This window comes from Gavialis gangeticus, unplaced genomic scaffold, assembly GCF_001723915.1.
Source record: "Gavialis gangeticus isolate Ggan-Ray unplaced genomic scaffold, GavGan_comp1, whole genome shotgun sequence".
Taxonomy (NCBI): domain Eukaryota; kingdom Metazoa; phylum Chordata; order Crocodylia; family Gavialidae; genus Gavialis; species Gavialis gangeticus.
Genome location: NW_017729034.1, coordinates 61807166 through 61812699, shown reverse-complemented (window position 1 = coordinate 61812699; position 5534 = coordinate 61807166).

The following is a 5534-nucleotide window of genomic DNA, read 5'->3' as shown; positions in this document are numbered from 1 at the left end:
CTGGTTAAGGCACATGAGCCACTTTGACTCCTTAACCGGAATGACCAGTTTTCCATTTATGGCTGGGGCAGCTGAGGGCAACCTTAGACATGAGTCCGGAGCAAGGCTCAGACTCTCATCTGCAAACAACAAGAGGCTTGACATCTCTCTGCCAACCACTCCCTAAATCCATCAGAGCAAAAGATACTGTAATACATTTGCAAAATTATATGTAAGCTAGGCTTTGTACAGCCTGAATAGAGATGGCGGCCACATATGCATTAAATGTACTATAAGACAGAAAAGCGACGTTACCTTCCAGTATTGTTTACTAAATGGAAAAAATGCTTATGAAAGACATGCTAATCCTCAGAGGGAACTGATATCACATCACATCACAAGCCTGTTTGCTTGGTGATAAGCAGTGCAGGAATATTGCGTAAATGAAACGAATAAATGCTCCTTAGCCATGGGAAATGGGCACACACAGGGATTTATTAAAGGAGTGGCCTGACCATAGACCCAGAATTCTCAGCGGTAAGAGTGAGGATGAGGCGATGTGCTCATGATAGCTTCCTCCTTGGTTTTATAGCCTCACTCAAGAGAGGGATAAATAAAACAAACAGAGCAAAGTGCATTCATCTCCTCTACAAACAATGGGGAGGAAAGCCAGTCAATAAACCGAAAGGCATTCCAGACCTGGAGGCAGGGAATCCCCAAGCTTGTGTCAGACACAATTATCAGGTAAATCACAGATGCACACCTTGGGGATCTGAGAATGAGAACTTTGTCCCTTCAGCTCAGGGGCAAAAGAGGGTCTCACTTTCTGCTCTGCTGAAGTGCACTTCCCTATGACAGGCATCTGAGTCCAGTAACAGTAATATAGAATTGACATGTGAAGGACTGCCAAACAAGCACTTTGTTTGGTTATTTTAATCACCTAATTTTAGCTCCTTATTTCAGTTTCATGGTTGGTAGGGTTGGAAGGGACCTGAGCAGATCATCAAGTCTGACCCCTTGCCATGGCAGGAAAGAGTACTGGGGTCAAACGACCCCAGCTAGGTGATTATCCAGCCTTCTTCTGAAGACCCCCAGGGTAGGAATGAGCACCACTTCCCTTGGAAGTTGGTTCCAAATCCTAGCTGCCCTGTCTGTGAAGTAGTGCTTCCTGATATCTAGCCTGAACCTACTCCCAGTCAAATTATGGCTGTTGTTCCTTGTTACTCCCGGTAGTTACTGCTCAGGGGGAACAGGGACTCTCCCATTGCCTGCTGGTTCCCCTTGGCCAATTTATAGATGGCCACCAGCCTTTGAGGAGAGGCTATGGGACCTGAACCTGTTCAGCCTCCACAAGAGAAGGCTGAGAGGAGATCTGGTGGCCATCTATAGACTTAGGTCCCTTCTGACCCTACCAACTATGAAACTATGAATCTTGGGCAATGGAGGTATAATCCTCCTTGGTGATGGCCCCTCCCTTCCATTGGGTGTATGCCTTCTTTTTAGCTTTGAGACATTCCTGGATGCTTTTGGTGAGCCATGGGGGCTTTTGAGCACTCTTACCCGCTTTGATCTGTGTTGAGACTGTCTCCCTTTGGACTTGGAGGATCATCTGCTTAAAGAACGACCACTCTTCTTGGACTCCCAACTCCCCTCCCCTTTGGGACCTCAGTGCCTACCTGACTAGTCTCCTTACCTCATTGAAATCTGCCCTCCTGAAGTCCAGGGCTGCTGCCTTGCTGCAGGCCTTTGACACCCTGCACTGGATGGTGAATTCCAGTAGGCAATGATTGCTCCTTACAGTATAAAGACTCATGGCTGCCTGCATATGTACAACCCAGTTATGTGTGTAGACTCTGCCTCTGTCTAGCAGACTGCTGTAGATGTCAAGGATAGCCATTGCATGGAGTCATACACATACATGGGCATTAGGCCAGCACATGGGCAGAACCAGAATTTTGAAAAGGGAGGTGGAGCTGGTGAGGTGCATTGTCATCACATGTGAAACAACACATTATTCTCCACTTTAAAATAAACAAGAAGTTTTACTAATAAACTAGGGCCTAGGGTTTTTAGCATTTAGTTTACGAGTGAAACAAAAAGAAATACAACTTCATTGAAATGAGTTAAAAAAAACAATATACAGGGCTATGAAATAGGAGCTTCAGGAGCAGTGACCAGCTTGATTGGTTGAACATGAAGACCATTTAAAACAGGGGTGGACAATTATTTCCGGTGGAGGGCCATTTACCCAGTTTTGGCAGGCTGTCGAGGGCCGCATGGGTAGCCTCGGCCCTTGACAGGTGCCCTGCCCCCCGGTCACCATCTTGGGAGCAACGTCCGAGGGTCAGCACCAGCAGGACCCAAAGCGGGGCACAGGCTGGCAGGGGTCTGTGGAGCCGGGCTGGGCTGCACCAGCAGGGAGAGGGGGAGCTGGCTCAGCTCCATAGAGCCCCTGCCGGCTGGGACCCTGCGCTCCTGCCACCCTGCTCTGGGACCTGCTGGTACTGGCCCCAGGACACTGGTGCAGGCCCTGTGCTCCCGCTGGCTCCCGCACCTGCTCACTTCCAGTGCCCCCCAGTCCTGCAGTACAGGTGGGGGGCAGTGCACAGCCCTGACCCTCTGCTTACCAGCAGGGAAGAAGCTGGTGCTGAGCGCAGGGCAAAGCAGCCCCTTTCCTGCCCCATGGCCAGCGCTCCCTGCTGCAGGTGCTCGCAGCCCATGTGGGGCTGTCCTGAGCAGGCACAGGCAGCCCCATGCGGGCTGTGAGTGGCTCTAGCGTGGGGCGCTGGCCATAGGGTGAATGAGGGGCTGCTTTTCCTCACACTCAGCACCAGCTTGTAACCCGGTCCTGCTGCAAACATGGGCTCTGTGCTGGCTCTGGGCTTGCCCATTGGCAGCAGCAGCTGTGGTCCCCCCTGCCGCTTGCTGTGCCGGGCAGTGTTTGCTGCTGCTGCCTGCTTGGAGCTCACGTGCTGGGAAGCGCACAAGTGGTGGTGGTAAACACTGCCCAGTGCAGCAAGCAGGGGGGCCACAGCTGCTGTCACCACGTGCAGCCCTGACCGGCGAGCTCGGAGCTGGCACAGAGCCCAGGCTGGTGGTGGGGTTGCGCTGCAAGGTGGTGCTGAGTGTAGGGAGGGAAAAGTGGTCCCTCACTCACCCCATGGCTGGCGCCCCATGCTGCAGCCGCTCACAGCCCACACAGGCTGCAAGTGGCTGCAGTGTGGGGTGCCAGCCACAGGGCAGGTGAGAGGCCATTTTTCTCTGCGCTGGAAAGGAGCCCGGGGAAAAGCTGAACATGGGGGGGGAAGTGGCCCCTCACCCACACTGTGGCCGGCGCTCCCTGCTGCAGCTACTTGTAGCCCACGCGGGGCTATCTGGAGCAGGCACAGGCAGCCTCAGGTGGGCTGAAAGCGGCTGCAGCATGGGGCACTGGCCACAGGGTGGGCAAGGGGCCACTTTTCCCACCCCATGCTCAGCTTTTCCCGGGGCCACTTTTTCCCCGGGCCACTTTTCCCCCGGCTCCTTCCCTGCCCGGGGTCCTCCCCTGCCCTCCTCCCACCCCATTACCTGAGTTTCCAGCGTGGGGCAGCCATGTGGTCCCAGGCCAGAAGCCCCTGCTGGGGCTTCTGGCTGGGGGGGGGGGGCCAGGCAGGCCCTGATGTTGTGGGAGCCTGCTGGGCTTCCCCTGGGTCCTACTGCCCTTGGTTCCTGTCATTTTTGACAGGAACCAAGGGCAGATAAATATTAATTTTCTAAATTTTTTAGGGGCCCTGTGGGCCAGATAGAATGGCCTTGTGGGTCAGATCCAGCCTGCGGCCATATTTTGCCCACCCCTGATTTAAAAGAACAGAAGGTTGTTAACATATGTAGAATGAAGTGTTTAGAAGTGATCAGGTAGATTACAATGAGCCGTGTAGTCAATTGAGTCCCTCAGTGCTGCCTGACTAGAAATGCTGCTGCCACTGCCAAGCACTTGATTTTAAATTTTGGGTGGAGCAGGAGTCAAAGGGGGTGGGTGCAAATGCACCATTTCTGCCCCCTCCTGGATCTGCCCTTGGGCTAGCGTATTAAAATAGTGAGCGAAACCCTGAGCATACCTCCCCATCTTTTATTCAGTTTTAATCACAGCCTTCTTATTGAGGCCAGACTCTAGGTATGGATTGCATGAAAATGGAAAGGATGATCATGCCCGCAAAACCCATACTGATGGCTTCCTCTGTCTGATTGTATCATACTCAACCTGAGTGGAACAAGGGCTTGTTATCTCCATGTCAATGGTCTTCATCCTTTTACTGTAGTGCACCCTGTGGCTCTGTCACTAACTACTGTCAGGCCCAGAGACCATGAATCCTCTTCAGCTTGTTGCCAGAGAGAAGTGTGCTGACTGCCTCAAGGAAAACTGTTAGTTTCAGTTTTAGGCTGGGGACAAAAGTTACACACAAACTAGTTTAAGCTATCAGAAACTGGTTAAAACCTGTAACCAAACAGAAGCTCAGTGCATATAAACCAGTTTCAAAATGGCCAATACTGGTTTAAAATAAACCTGGTTGAATGTAGTATCAGACTTAACTGATTTGGGCCAAACTGGTTTATGAAATTTCTGTCCTAGACCCTTTCCTGGTTCAAGTTAAATCATAGTCCCGCAGCATCCCAGCATGCTTTGCAGCCCAAGGCTGTGCTGTGCTGTCTGCTCCAGCAGAGAAGGCTTGACCCCACCCCTCTGCTCCCTGAGGGCTGGCTGACAAGTGTGTTCTGAGTGGGGATAAGCCTGGCTGGAGATGCAGCCCAGTCTGTAGGGGCAGGGAGGATTGCTCCCCTACCCCAGTAAACCCCTCTAGGGTCTGGGGTTGGAAGAGAGGGGTTAAACACCCCCTTTCCTGCTCAAATGTACTGCTGGCTGCAACCATGGACTACAAATCCCAGAGGCACCTGGAAGCAGGAAGAGGAAGTGATGAGCAACCCTGCAGAGTCCTGCTGCTGTACTTTTGAACTTCCAATCCCAGGGACCTCTGTGGCAGCAGAAAGAGGAAGTGAACACACAGTCCATGCTGGCTACATGCCAGAGACCTGTGCTCTAGTGTCTCTTGGGTTCTGTCCTGAACCACTACAGGCATAGGGCTGCATTTCCTGAATCAAAGGTAAACATATGTTCGCTTCTGTGTCAATTTAATCTCTGCAGTTTAGACTTACCTGCAAAGGCGTTTTGACTGTCTGTACTTAGCCTTAGACAGGTTCTCTTGACTTCCATTGGGAAATACTAACAGAACTGGTCATCTGTCTAGAAGCAGTAATAGCATTTAAAGTATATATTGTAAACAAGAGTAAAAAAAAGACAGATGAGATACTGTCATTTTCCCACTTGGACTTTTATATGCACAACAAAACTATTCAGACTGATAACAAACCAGAAACATTTTGGAATGGTTAAACCTCCTTGCATCAAGGAGGGAGTCAGACTCTATTATAGATCAAGACAAGACCTAGTCTAGGGACAGACATTACACATAAACTGGTTTAAGTGATCAGAAACTGGTCTAAACCTGTAACAGAACAGA